Source organism: Prosopis cineraria, unplaced genomic scaffold, assembly GCF_029017545.1.
Source record: "Prosopis cineraria cultivar Desert tree isolate PC_DT_omini unplaced genomic scaffold, ASM2901754v1 PC10, whole genome shotgun sequence".
NCBI lineage: Eukaryota > Viridiplantae > Streptophyta > Magnoliopsida > Fabales > Fabaceae > Prosopis > Prosopis cineraria.
Genome location: NW_026555341.1, coordinates 33,580,889 through 33,597,047, shown reverse-complemented (window position 1 = coordinate 33,597,047; position 16,159 = coordinate 33,580,889). Strand labels below are relative to the sequence as shown.

The 16,159-nt window shown below is 30.7% G+C and overlaps 1 long non-coding RNA gene across 1 annotated transcript; it reads right to left on the bottom strand.

The window, feature by feature from the left end:
* Positions 1 to 10,862: 10,862 nt before the first annotated feature.
* On the bottom strand, positions 10,863 to 12,491 carry LOC129323069 (uncharacterized). The gene is made up of 2 exons (XR_008596354.1): positions 12,307 to 12,491; positions 10,863 to 11,155 (listed from the first exon to the last, which is right to left on the bottom strand). It is a non-coding gene; the product is annotated as an uncharacterized LOC129323069 (long non-coding RNA).
* Positions 12,492 to 16,159: the final 3,668 nt, after the last annotated feature.

The following is a 16,159-nucleotide window of genomic DNA, read 5'->3' as shown; positions in this document are numbered from 1 at the left end:
ATTTGTAAAGTGTTATTATTGAGATTTATTAGTATGAGTAATCTTATCTCAAATTATCTTAATAATTTGGAATGTAAGAGTAATATACTTTTTTCACTAATATTTGATGGAGGGTAAAATAAAAAATTATGATAAAAAATTTATGACATGACTTATAAATGAAACAAAGGAGCTTACCTAAAAAAAAGAGAAATTTTTTTCTCTCTTCACATTATCACTACTATAAAAAATAAAATTAACGATGATAATTAATGTCGGTTATAAGAAAACCAACGTTAAAAAAAGGCGGTGGCATTTCAGTAAATTAAGGGAAACAATTTCACATCAGTTTTTAATTAACTGAAATGAAAATTATTCACCACATCGGTTCTAAGAAAAACCGACATGGTATGTTTAAAAAAATTAAAAAAATTAAATATATTTTTTAACGTCGATTCTCGTTTCAACCGACATGAAAAAAATTAAAAATAAAAAAAATTGTCACTTCTTTTTCACATCGATTCCACTAAGAACCAACGTGAATATCTGTTTTAACATCGGTTCTCATTAGAACTGACATTAAAACTTCAGCTAAAAGATGTTAAAAGACAGCTTTCCTTGTACTCTTCCCATTCCGCATTTTCGCCTCCCTAGTCGCTAGTTTCAACATTTTGTCTTTCTAAAATTCAAACGTTGTGCTCCAGAAAAAAAGATGCTCCAATCCACTGTTCCACCGCAGTCGTTCATCACCCGCTGTCCATCCGCCGTCCTTCTCGTCGGCGTTACTACTCTCTTCTCTCCCTGCCGTCTTCTTCAATGATTTTCTTTGGGTACTTGAGATTTTTCCTCTTTTTCATTTTTTTTTCTTCTTTCTTTTTCCCTCTTCCTCCTTTATTGTTTTTTGATGCATTTTTGTAACCTCTTCTTCTTCCTTTCAACAATGCAGGTTCATATTTCTTCTTCCCTCTTCCTATTTCATTGTTAGTGTTTTTGGGGATTCAAAGTTTCTCATTTTCCTCCTTGGTCCAAGTAAGTTCAATATTTTTTAATTAATTTTCCATTTATTTCTGAAATTTATAATAAATTAAACATAGTTTTACATTTAAATTTGTTATCTTTAATTTGTTGCTGCATAATTTTTTTTATAGTTATTGCATTATTTCTAAAAGTTGATGTTGTTGTTGCGTAAGAAAATGGTTAAGCAGGGTAGAAAAATTATTACATCTCTAATGCTAAGATTTTTGCTATCTTAAATTTTCATATTGATAATTTTTGTGGTTGTTGATATTTTAGAATGTTCTAATTTTAAAGGAGATTCTATCAAATTTTTTTTTAAATTTTTATAAATAGAAAATATAAATATGATAATTTTTGAGTATTGAATTTGTTTTGTGATTGTTGAAATTTTGGAATTTTGATTAATATACTTTAATAAAGATAATGAATGAGATTTTGATTTTTTTTATTTTTATTTATTTTGAAATTTTATAAATTTCTTAGAATTACTTAAAATATACTTAAGCCATAAATTGAAATTTGTTATTGTTGAAAATTGTTAAATTATAAATATGACAAATTTTATGTTAATTAATTAGGTAGTTAAACAATGAATCATAGTTGGATGAATACTAGAAGAATGAGTGAAGAATATGAGAATGGGGTGGAATATTTTCTCAAATTTACTAAAAGGAATGCTCCTAGTAAAAATGAACTATATTTTTATCCATGCGTGAAATGTCTAAATGGGAGTTGACTAGATATTAATTAAATAAGAGAACATTTACTATGTGATGGAATAAATTTGAGGTATAAAAAATAGATATGACATGGTGAAACTGAAGGGATGAGTTCAATGTCTCAAGAAAAAGAAATAGATGTGGATGCTTGGGATAATAGAATAGAAAATATGATTCGTAATATTAGAATGGAGTCCTTTGCGCAAGCACATGTGTATGAGAGCCTACAAAATGATGCAGAGAAATCTTTATATCTGAGATGTCAAAAATATATACGTTTGACGTAAGGGTGTTCAAAACCGATCCAAACCGAAAGGACCGATCCAAACCAATCCAAACCGATAAAAACCGATCAAAACCGAACAACAATTAGGTCTGCTTCGGTTTTTATGACATAAAAACCGATTGGTTCGGTTCAAGTTCGGTTTTGAATACTAAAAACCGAACCAAACCGAACCAAACTTAATTAAAAAAATTTTATTTATTTATTTATAAAATATATAACCATTTATCTACAAGAAGCATTTTGTTTTGAATTTTTTATAATAATAAATAAATATTTTTAAAATACTTGAATGAAAATGCATAATATTAAGTAATTATAATAATCATGCAATGATCATCATTTAATTATTTACAACCTAAAAGCCTCAGCATTCAATTTATCTACAAGAAACATTTTGTTTTGAATTTTGTATAATAAGTTTTTCATTATTTATTAAAATATAGATATATAGATAAACATTTTCAAAGGATCTAAATGAAAATATATAATATTAAATAATTTTAATATTAAAAACTTATATGAATTTTTATGATTAATTATTATTATCACATTGAAATTTTATTATATTTTTATACCTCTATTTATGAAAAAAAGGAGTCAAAAAGAATTAAATTTAATTTTAGTACATAGCACCATTATGAAGATGGAGAAAAGGAAAAAAAATTAAACAAGTGTATTAAAACTTGATCAAGACCTTAACCAAACCGAAAATAAAACCGAACCAAACCGAACTTTGCAAAAACCGATCAGGTCCCAATTATCACTAAACCGAATGGTTCGGTTCGGTTTGGTTTTTGCCCAAAACCAAACCCAACCGAACCTATAAACACCCCTAGTTTGACGGGTGTGTTGAGATTAGTCAACTTGAAAGCGAGATGTAGATGAACCGATACGAGTTTTACTTGGTTGTTTGAATGTTTGGTAGATATGTTTCCTAATGGTAATATGCTTCCCAACCGTTACTATGAAGCCAAAAAAATCTTATGCCCGATAGGTATGCAGTATAAACAAATACACGCTTGTCGTACTAATTGTGTGTTTTACAGAAAGAAATATAAAGGGTGACATAAATGTCTGATATATGGGGCATCACGATATAAAGTAAAGAAAGACGTCAGTGGTAATTGTAATGAGATCATTAAAGGCTCACCTTCAAAGGTGTTATGGTATTTTCTAATAATACCATGATTTGAGCATTTGTTTCTTAATGCCACAGAAGCAAAGCATTTGAGATGGCATTTTGATGAGAGAATATTTGATGGTAAACTTCAACACCCGGTAGATTCTCCTCAATGAAAAATGATAGATCAAAAGTTTTTTAATTTTGGTAGTGAGCTAAGAAACCTTCAACTTGGTCTTTGTACGAATGGAATTAACCCTTTCAGTAATCTCAGCAACACACATAATGTGTGGCCAATTCTCCTAGTAATTTACAATCTACCTCTTTAATTGTGTATAAAATGCAAACATATTATGTTGACCATGTTGATCTTAGGACCAAAACAACCAAAAAATGATATTGATGTCTATTTGACACACTTGATTGAGGGTTTGTCAATGTATTTGATGCTTAGCAACAACAGTTCTTTAGACTACGTGCCGTGACTTTTTTGCATGATAAATGACTTTCCTACGCATGGGAACTTGTCTGGGTATAGTGTCAAAGGGCGTAAAGCACGTCCTATTTGTGAAGAAGGCATACACTCTCAATATCTGAAACACAAAAAGAAAACAGTGTACCTTAATCATAGAAGATTTCTTAGTCGGTACCACCCTTATCATAGATTGAAAAGGCTTTTAATGGCTCACAAGAGTATGAATTTTCTCTCAAAGCATTAACTAGGGAGCAAGTTTACCAATGGGTGGAGAGGATTAATGTAACCTTTGGTAAGAATAGAAAGATTGCAAGTGAGAAGAATTTATAGAAAAAGATGTCTATCTTCTTTGATCTTCCATATTGGAGGTGTTTTGATGTGAGACATTATCTTGACATGATGCATGTGGAGAAAAATGTTTGTAATTATAATAACTTAGGATTTTAAATTAAATGATTTGTCATCTAATTAATATTTTATTAAATTATTCAAGTTTTACGATGAATAAGAAGTAGTGGCTTAGTGAAAATTATGTTGGTCTCTATTTAAATGATTGGGGGTTCGAATCTTACCTACGCCAAAGGTGATTTTTTTTTTCTGGTGATTAATGAAATTACCAAAATATCTTTGACTTTTGTGTTATTAGAGAAAATATCTTCTAGGTTTTTTTATAATTTTCTCCAAACTTTAATATTTTAAAAATCCCTCTGTCGGTCGAAGAAAATAGAGCACAGTGAGCAAGAGTGTCCAATTTCTTCTACACACGTCTCCCCCGCATCATCGACTTGCTTATCTGATCCTCGCCAGCAACTAGCGTCCTATGCCATCACAATTTCTCCACCGTAAATGATAAGGCTGTTCGATTTTCTTTTCTCCTTTCTTCCCCTGTTTTTCTGTTGCGTGAGTCATACTGGTGTGTGTGTGTGATGTTGGATTTTCTCTCCTCTATCTCGTCACCAGTGAGGTAGGCTGCTAAAATCCTTGCCTTTCTGTCATCTGTCGCACCTCCTCTATCCGTATCTATTGTGGTTGCTGCTGTTAGACCTTTCTCGAGCAGCAACGTCGCTGGCACTAGTTGATTTATGTCGTCGCCATTTCGGTGGTCATGGGGTACATCAGTCTTCCCTTGGTTCTGTTTCTTGGTGCTAGAAATCTCCCCCTGATTCACGTTGGACGAGTATAGTAACCTGCTGGAGATGAGAGAATTCTAAATCCTTTGCTCTACGATCTTCGACCTCTATTTTTTTTCGTTCACCTTCACTTCTTTTCTATTCATGTTGGCGACCAGATTGGGAGGGGTATTTGCATTCTACCTCCCTGTTCACATGCCCAGAATCTCCTTTTGTTTGCTGTTGCCATTGCTAAGGTAAGGATCTTAGAATCTCCTCTTCCTTGTTGATGCTATGTGCGTACTAGATGACTAGAAAGTTTGATGCGTTCTTTCTTGCTCTGTTGCTGTGGATGAATTTTGTACAGTAGGAGTTTGAGTAATTTGAATTTAAAACTTATGGGGGCATTTTTATTAAATAATCTTAATAATTGTTTGAGGATCAATGCCTGCAAAATGTTCAATAAAATGTTCAAGAAGAAATCTTGTTATACAGTGACGTGATATATATGTATAAATATATTTGATGGTTATGTTGTTGATTAGATAAACCATCATTAGAGGACAATTACCTTTCACAAAATTTGGTAAGTTGATTCAATTATCTATTATCTATTTAATAAAATTTTGGAAGGTGGAATCAAGGAGGAAAAAGTTTCGTTCGAGTTTAAGAATTAATGCATGAAAGGTGATTGACAAAAAAAATGTCTATTGGGATGAGTTTTATTTTATTATGTAATTTATGAAAAACAAAATGCATTTGGTATAGGTGTTATTTAAGTTAACTTAGCTTTATGAAATTTTTATTTTTTTATTTTTATTTTTTTTATTTTTTTGATCATGTAGCTGTTGGATGGCTAATTGAATTTTGAAAATTGTACTATTGATGATTTATAAATTATGGTGTTGATTTATGACTCATTTTATGGTGCACTAAAGGTATTTGATGAAGTGAGTTATGGATATAATTTCTTAATTTAATAGAGTAATAAAGCTCAGGTGTGCATGCATGTTCATACTTTGATCAAAATTTAGTTAGCTCTTGATTCGAGCTGGAAAGACAAGTGTAACGTAGAGAAAGCTTTGGATAAATAAATAATATGTAGTATTGTGAGGATTGAAAAGACTTAAGATATGTATAGGATCAATTTGAGAACTTAGGGTATATTATCCCTGTTATGGAAAAGGAGTTTTATTAGACTCGAATAAAGGTCACTAAAATTTTTGTATTATTGAATAGGGGATCTGAAGAAAAGAAATATTGATTGAAGTAGTAAGGAAGGTTTGTTTAAAGCATTAAAGGGTGAATTTTTGTGCTTGGGAATATTACAGGTAAGTGGATAGTGTCCTAACTGATTTTTTTTCAATTAAAATTTTCTTTAGTAAAATATTATATTTTTCTGAAAATTATTTTAATAGCATTAATGCGATTATTGGATATTTGTTGATTAACATTGCTTTATTTTGAGAAATTAGCTTTACCAAATTTGAAATGTTATTTGATCAATTAAATCAAGTTTGGACTTTGATTGTGAGATTTTTATTTTATCAAATATTGGATTGATACAGAGAATGATTCTTGCGAGTTCAACTTTGAAATTTTTTTGATTATTTGATAAAGGCAAGCATGAGCGTTGAATATAGAATTTTATTCTGGAAAGTTTCAATGCTTAAAAGTATTCATGCGAGTTTGATTTTGAGAATGAGAACTGTATTTTGAAAGTAATGATTTTCTCACATGTTTGAAAATGGTTTTAAAAAAGAGGACTTTATATGGAACACTGGTTGCTAACGGCAGTTTCATTAGCCCTTGGCGCGTCATGGTACACCTAGCTAGCAAGGTGATTATACGAGGTGCTAGCCCTGTACGATGGCCAACGCACGTGAAACGGAGGGATGGTTATTCGTGGGCTTTGGACCTGCATTTGATTTTGTGGCTTCAAGCCGCGTTTAATTAGTATTACCTTTATGGACTATGTGTCCATGTTTGTTTTGTGGCTTCGGCTGTATTTGATTACTTACCCTCGTAGATTGTGTGTGTCCACATTTGTCTTCGTGACATAAGCCGCGTTTGGTTAGTTACCCTCGTAGACTGTGTGTCCACATTTGTAAATTATTTTGATAAGTCTTTATAATTATAAATATAATTATTTGATGATTTTATATTCCATTCATGTTATTTAATAATTTGTTTATAAATATTAATTTCATTTATGTGCTTTCTTGAAAGCAAATCCTATTAATATTTGCCCTGATAGTTCAACGATTTAAGATTTAATTTTAAAAAAATTTTACAGAGCCATTCTATTTTAAAGTTTATTACATTTTTCTAAAGGCTGTTGTCTCTTTGACTCACAATTATTTTAAACTTTTCCTTTTTATTCAAGTTTTATTATTTATTATTGGAATGTTATTCATTGGAAATTATTATTTTGGTCTCAAATACGTCAGCTGATGTTGTGCCTTTCGCTAATCCTTGAGGGGCTGTAATATTCAGTTGAGATAAAAAGTTGAGATCAAACTTCTTTTAAGTAAATTTCTTATGTTAGGTGCTCCACATAAGCTACAGTTAGGGTCCTCATCCTTATGATTTATACTTTGATAGTTACTGATTGAAAGAGAATTCTTTGCTGCTACTACTACTTTATAAAATATTAAACTTTTATTCGTATGGTTTGTATTGAAGATAGCTTAATTTATTATCAAAGGTCTTCATGGCTTATAAATTAGAGTTTTTTTTTAGTAAAGACTTTTAGGATATGGGTATTATCTCTATTTTTTTTGTGCAAAACATGTTATATTTTCAGGGTGTGACAGTAATAGTCTTGTGGGCACACTTCTACATATGAATAGAAAGACTATGGATGGGATAAATGTTAGACTAGACTTGGCTGAGATGGGACTAAGAGAACGATTATTTACTTGACAAGAAGAGGGAAAAAGGACTTATCTGCCTCCTGCAGCCTACACACTTTCAAAAAAAGAGAACTTCTGTGAGTGTTTACATGGTATTAAAGTGCCATAAGGATATTCTTCTAATGTCAGAAATCTTGTGTCTATGAAAGATTTGAAACTACTAAGCTTGAAGTCTCATGATTGCCATGTATTGATGTAACATCTGTTACCGGTAGCTATTTGTGGCATATTGAAAGATGATATGAGGCATGCAATTACAAGGTTATGTGGTTTCTTCAATTCTATTTGCAATAAAGTCATTGATCCTGATCAGTTAGATGAATTGAAAAACGAAGGTTATATCATTTTGTGCCAACTAGAAATGTACTTTTGATAAATCACATATTTTGCACACTTTTTTTTATATTTGTGACCATATTTTATTAGTTTAGACTGTTATATGTATATTTTTGGCACTAAATTTGATCATAGGCTCATTTGCATTGAGTTTTGGCATTAAGGGCATTTTGCACATTTTTGTTAGAATTAAATATTTTTATTCTGAAATTTTAATTCCTTAACATATTTTATTACTTGGGCAATTTTTATTTTCATTTTTAAGACTTTAGTTGGTCCTTTTGCATTAGATTGATTTTTGTTTTATTTGTTTTGTGTTTTAAGAAATTTATGGGCCAAGATTGGTGATTTTCTCTTTTTCCTATTTCAAATCAGATTTGACTTTTCAAAAAGGAGAAAACGAAGAGCTGGAACAAAAAAAGAGGAAAAGAGAAGGGCTATTCACGAAAGAGACGGCGGGATCATCTTCATCTTCCTCCCTCAGTCACACTGCACACACACATAAAACACTCATCTCTTATGAAGTCTGAGTTCGGTCACGGGAGAGACACGATCACTCATCTCCTTTCATCTTCCTTTAGGGTTTAGAGTCTAGCCTATTGCACGCGCACTATCGCACAACTGCTGCATGTCTTCCTCTGAGTTTAGTCCGTCGTTCACAGTCATCATACAGCTCTTCTCAGCCACCTCACGTGAATAAATACTCATCTTCTTCTTAGTTCAGTTCACTCACCATCTCTCATCTTTATCTCCATTCATCTGGTCGCACACAGATTACTCATATTCTTCTCATTCAGCCGAATGCTCTTTCATTCACAGCTCCTTCAAGCATTCAGCCGCAGCAGCTCTCACAGGCATCTACCTTCAATCAGTTATTGAAGAGACTGAAATGAGTAGCTGAATTTCATCTAGAGTTCTTTAAGGAAGATGAGACTTAAACTTGAGTTTTCTTAGTTCAATTCATTTTGGTTTTGCTTTAATCACGTTTGATTTCTCTAATTGTCTTGTTGCTATTGACTTGATGATTCAATTCTAGTTAGATTGAATTCTCTGGTTAGTTTCATTCTTTTAAGAGAATTAGATGCTATGATTTAACTCTTTAATTGGATGACGCACATTATATGTTTGAATTTATGCTTCAATTGCTATTGTTGTATAAATGCTAATCTATCCATTCCTTGTAGTACTGTCTAAATCATTTACCTTCTATTTAGGTCTTAAATTGAAGTTAATTACTTAATTCTTGATTATTTCTAAGTGCTAGAACATGATCAAGGCAAGGCAAGGTTTAATTCTTAATTTAAGTCATTATTTGGCATAATTTTCATAGGGATTGTGTCTTGATCTAAGCCTTAATCATCTAATCCTAACGGTAATTAGGAATTTTACTTAATGTCAAATGAGTTACAAGAACCGAATGAATTTAACTTAGAATTCTATGATGGTGGAAGTGGATTCAAATCTTGGAGAACTCACTTGTTTGCTTGGTTAAATCAATTTCATTTCACTTCATATTTTCTTATAAAATTCAAAAATCATAAACAATTTAAACTTTAATTTTGATTTTCAAAACCAACATTGTTTTTAACTTGTGAAAATGGTTTATGAATTGTTTTTGGTTGTTTAAACTTGCTCTCTTGAGATTTAATGACCTAGAGTGTACTCAACTACATTCTAGTTTTTTTGAAAAGTTTGATACGACTTAGGGCTTTTTAACTTTCCTCCAGCTTTTTTTGATATTATGGTGCATTTAATTGTTTACTTGTGAGGAAAATAAGATACTGCGGTCCTGCCTATCTTAGGTGGATGTACCCATTTGAGCGTTACATGAAAATATTAAAGGGATATTCAAAAAATTAATATCATCCTGAAGCCTTTATTGTAGAAAGATCCGTTACAGAAGAAGCTGTAAAGTGTTGTACAAAATACCTAAATGAGGTAAAGGTTGTTAGAGTTCTAAAACCTCGCCATGAGGGGAGTAGTCTCATAGGTAAGGGAACACGAGGGGTCAGAGTAAAGAGTATGTGCCATGAAGAGGTATTGCAAACTCATCTTTACATCTTGAATAATATGGAAGAAGTTCAATGTTACTTAGATACTTACAAGAAAATACTGAAGGATAAAAACCTAAAAAAGAATGATATGCAGATAGTTAATGAGCATAACAAGACATTCTGCAAGTAATTCAAGGAAAAGGTTTGCAATGGGCCCAATGTGTCTGATACAATAAAATAGTTAGCTAAGGGGCCTCGTTTGAGATTGTATGTTGGGGTGGGTTTGGCATAAATAGGTATTCATTCTATACAAAAACTCAAGATGAAAAAAGTACTGTTCAAAATAGTGGAATGATGGTGGGGGTTGAAGCTCAACATTTTTCTAGTTTAAAAGATAAAAACCTAAAGTGGGCACCTATGCCCTACTATGAAACTATTAAAGATATTTGGGAGATTAATTACACCAAATTTAAAAATGCAGTATTCAAATGTAAGTGGACTCATAGGAGTGGCATCTAAATAGACAAGGTTGATGGGTTTACCTTAGTTAATCTCAATAGGTTGGGTCACATTGATGAGCCCTTCATTTTAGCAAATCAAGCAAAACAAGTGTTTTATGTGAATGATCCAACAAATAAGTGATTGTCTATTGTTGTAACACACCAAATTTTTTTTTTAAATAATTTAACTCAACCATAGTTGGGTTACAGCCACCCAACACATTTTTATATCAATAATTTCGATATAAAATATTTTATAATTGGCTTCAACTTACACACTATAACATTTCAAATAAATTTTTACCTCCCACATGCCATTAGGCTAAATCACATTTGTCCATCCTTATACTCCCAACAAGTAAACTAAATCACATTTGTCCATCCTTATACTCCCAACAAGTAAAATAAGCAATTTAGTCAATTTTCAACACAAGCCAGTTATTTGGCCTTATAATCATGCCATTTTAACCAATCCAAAGTAAACCAAATATTAAAATTACAGTCATCCAAATTGTACCAAAAATAGAAATAGTTTGAAAGGCATGATTACATTTATATATTCATATAATTGACAATAAACATAAAAAAGTCCTAATATTGGCAATATAACACATTATAAATCATAAATTAAATACCCAAAAGAGACAGTGGATCTATACCACTAAGCCTCTGGGACTCCTCCACGTGTCACTCTTGGCTCTTCTCCTGAAAATTGTTAACCACATAATGAGACTCAAAAGTCCCAGTAACCAAAGTCAATTTATGATAGTGTATACAAACAGTTAAGTGTGTGCTTACTAAGTGAGAATTAAAAATAATATAATTCTAACAAATATAAGAAATATTATAATAAACACAAACAACCATCCTTATATCCCTCCATTAACCTCGAGCCGTAGCCCTCACTCGGTACTAAATTACCCGGCCAAAGGTAGATTAGCCCGAGCCCTTACAAACCACCTATTGAGCTCCAATAGGGGCGTACCACGTGGCACATAAATACAACAACAATAGCAAGTCTCCCAACACCTCCCACAATAATTAAACAAATTCATAATAATATTGCACAATTATACAATATTACAAAATTCATAATTTTCTCAATAATCACCCAATTAACAAGAAGTAACACTAATCACAAATTAAAAGCATGGTTACCTTGTGGTTTTTTTAATAAATTATTCCTTAAAATTTCTCTCTCACCACAATCTTCACCAGTAATACAATCTACAAATAACATATTATTTATAAATATTAGTTTCAATTTTTGAAACTAATAAAATAATTCTAATAATAGAATTAAAAATATAACATAATTCTTAATCTCAATCTTAATACAAATCTATAGTTAATACTATTAAGTATAATTTTTAACTCCTCTTTTAATTATCAATAAACATTGATAATCTAAAAATCAAATTTTAAACTAATTTCTATTATCAAAATTTTCTTTTTATTTTATAAATTCGTACCTAAAATACCCAAAAATTAAAAATTCAGTCTCTAGCTTAGAATCATAATCCTATAACCATAATAATTCATTTCTCATCCCAAATAATCATCTAAACCTCAATAAATCAACATATATTTTCAGATCTAGTTTAGAATTTGATCCATAAGCCATAAATTCAAAGATCATTAACAAATTTATACTCTATAACATTTATTATACTACTGACAACCTCAAAAACCATATTTATTCAACATAAATTCATCCCTCTTTCAGATCTTAAATTTTCTACCACTACAAACTCAGAAACTAAAGAAGAAGGATGACTAAGAAAAATTTTTAGAACACTTACTTAGTCTTGAAAAGCTTAAAATCACACCCTAAATATCCTATTAAAAACTCTTACCTTAAAACCCAGCACCGGTGAATTTGGCTCACAGATGCTCTCTCTGCCGAAGCTCACGCACGAAAGAAGGAATGAAGAAATGAAGGAACAGGTGAGTTTTTATAAAAATTCAGTGGGTCCCACATTTTTTTTAATTATTTTCTCTCTCTTCTTCTTCTTTTCTTTTTATTATTATTTTATTATTGTTACTGTTGAGGCGGCGGACGAAGCAAATTCGTTTTCTCCTTCTTCTTCCTTTCTTTTCCTTTCTTTCTTTTTATTATTATAATAATAATAATTTAATAATATTTTATTTTTTTATTTATTATTATTATTTTTTTTATTTTTTTTATTTTTTTATTTTTATTTATTTTTTTATAATAATAATTTAATAATACTTTTCAAAATTTTTATTAACCCAAATTAACTATTAAAATTTAAATTGGGATGTTACAATTGTTCTTTAAGGCAAAAGACAAACTGTTGAAGTAGATGGTGATGATGACTCTAGTTTTGATGTTGATGAAACTCTACCTTTCACAATAAATCCATTTCAATCAATTAGAGTGGATGAGACAAACAATGAATATGCTTTTAGAAATGATCATTGCGAAGGAATTTGGGAGAATGAATGAAGTAATAGTCTTTGTTTTATTTATTATTTTACTTCATTTGCTTTAATCTTGCTTTTTTTTACTTATATTTTTATATTTATAATTTATCTATCTTATCTTGTTTCTAACAGGCATGTAGAGGGTTCAGAAGGAGGTGGTAATCCCACTAATTCACGTGGTAAATAAAGGGGTAGAGGCCCAACAAAATTGAGAGAGTTGGCCATACATCATAGGACTATAGAAAGGTTACATGATGAACTTAGCCCTGATTTTGTTTTACTTGATGCTGAGGGAGATCAATTTATCAACTTCATTAGCCTTCAAGCTCGCAGTAAAATTAGCATGTTATATAAGGATTGGAGACAAGTGCTACGAGCTATTAAAGATCAAGTTTAGAAAGAAATTCTGGTTAGTATCACAAACATCAGTAGTTGTTATTTTTATAGTATTTTTTAAAACTTTTAACTTATTTAATACTTAATTACTGTGCAGCTAACTTATGATATTCTTATTACTACTGAAATAAAGAAACATTGGTTAAAGAATGTTGCTGAATGATGGAAAGATTTTAAGTCAACACTGACTAGAGAGTACATCTGTGCAAATGGAAAGAAGGCAGGTTGGGATCCATGTTAAGAGTACAATTTTCTTGATCAAAACACTTGGAGACAGTTTATGGCATATCGGAATGACCCTGAATTTCAAGTGATAAGCTATCATTTAATTTCTATCTCATATTGTTTTATATGATTCACTAATTTAATTTGTTTTCATTTGCACAGAAAATAAGCACAGTAAATAAAGCAATACAATCACAAAATCTATGTCTTCATTACATGTCTTGTGGAGGATATAGAAAAGTTAAGCAAAATTTGATTGAGGAAGATAAAAAAAAATGGATGAAGTAGCAAAATCAAACCCCACCGTTATTGTTTAGCCCCCACCACGACCAACTTGTCAAAGAAAATGGGAAGGCTGGGAGGATCAAGAAAGGCGAGTATATCACTTCAGAGGCTGTTGCAGTTGCTGAAAAGATCATAAGTAGTTAAATAAATTTAAACTTATGACTAACTATTTGTAAAGATTAATTAATAATTTAGCTTAAATAGGATTAACTCGAGGAGCAAGTTTCTCAAAGTTCCTTCACTCCAAGTGGAAAGATGGATATTCTATCAACTACAATTGAAAAGCCAGAATATCCTGGTTGAGTTAGAGGCATTAGTCTTAAGCAATACTTTGGACCAACTCCATAAAGCTCTCATGAAGGTATGTTTAGAGATGAGATCCATCAGTTGGTGGCCAAGGTTAAGGATGATACTTGGGCTGAGGTTCAACAAGAGGTTAGACAAGAGATTTGAGCTGAGGTTTGACAAGAGGTCAAGTGGGAGTTTCGTAAATCATTTTAGGAAGAGATGATGGCCCAACTTCGTGAAGAGATGAAATCTATGGTTATTGACATGATAATTCCAGGAGTTGATCGTATACCCCAGGTTTGTATTTAATTTAATTTAATGTTGATTTATATTTAATGTAATTTAATATAGATTTGCATTTCATCATACACCCCAGACGTCCCCTGTTATACCAAGCACAAAAAGAAGCAATAATCTACCGGGTACAATGGCACGAGCATTAATTGATCTAAATCCTCCAGTCTCAAATGACAGTGAAGGAACTTCCTGTTATCTTTATCTGGGGATTCCAAAAAAATGTGTTGTTGCCGAAGGTCAAGTATATAAGTTTGGGTCTACAATTCATCATCAGAAGATTAAAACAGACTAAGTTAGGATGACAATTACACGTGTTCGAAAGGGTGAGAATAATGTACAAGTGTCATTTCCCACTTCTAAGATTACAATAATAGGCCAAGCAAAATATTCTTTCATTCTTTGGGTTAAACATCTTGTGTCAGAAATCGATGTAACATCACTAAAGGTAAATAGCAAGTAAATATTATGTTATTTTGTTTGAGTTAATTAATGACCTATATAACTCATTCATTTTATGTTTTAATAAGAACCTAAAAATGCTAATAATTTTCCTGCCTAGCACAACTATATGAAATTTACAAAGATATGACGGAAGGCATTACTGTTAAAATGCCATTAAGGGTCATAGCTATGGAAAGGGGATATGATTTTGTATTGGATAAGAAAGATCTCAAGGAGTTCCTAGATTTAAAGGAGCTAGATATATCATAAGCTAAATTGGGAATCTTGCAACTTTTCTATATACTTTTTCCATTTTTTTCCATTTTATTTTTGTATTATTAACATTTTAATATCATTTCAATGATAAGTATCTCTACAATATTTGTTGTGCAATGGAAAAACAAAATACATTTGGAGTTTTGTACCCGTAAGTTATGCAGAATGCTCACAATGTAGTACATAGAAGGATGAAATATGTGATGAATCATATGTTAGATATAAAATTACCATATTATATAGCACCAATTATTGATAGGCAAGTATTTGTTTCTCATGTGTGTGTGTGTGTGTGTCTATATTCGTGTTATTTAATACTTATTTAAATTTACGATACTATTATCATTGATCACTTTGTGTTCTTTGCTCGAATCAAAATGAAGTATATTGATTTTGTTCTTTGGGCAAAAAACTAAGTGAAGAGCTCATATGAATTTTCAACAAGTAAGTTTTAGTTTATATAAAACTTTACTTCATGAGATATTTATACTTTTGTAATGCGTTTTCATTTACAAATAATAATAGTGCACTTGAGAAATATTATATGCTTATGTTTGGGGAACGCAAGCAACAATCATCAGTGGAATGAATTTACCCGAATGTAAATATATATGAATCTTTAAATTCTTGTATTTAATTATCACTCATATTTAATTTTTAAATTTTCATTTATTTCAGTGTTGTAGGTAACCAAGAAGCACAGAATGTGGATATTATGATATCCGTTACATGTATGAGATAGTTCAAGTTAGGAGCACTGAAAGATTACAAGAGGTATTTTTTATTTTAGTTTAAATTCTTGTATTTAATTCTTTAAAGTATTATTCTAATAAATTTTATTATTTAGATATTTGAAAATATGGAGCCCTATAATGAAGAAGAGATTGACAGCATTCGAGATGTTTTGGCTCAATAACTTCTTCAAAAATACTTTTTAAAGTGAAGAAAGGTTGAACAAAATTTTATAGTATTTTAATAGTTGAACAATTGTATATATAGATTAACATAATAGTTATATGGAGAAAATATTATTTTAATTCATTTTATAAATAT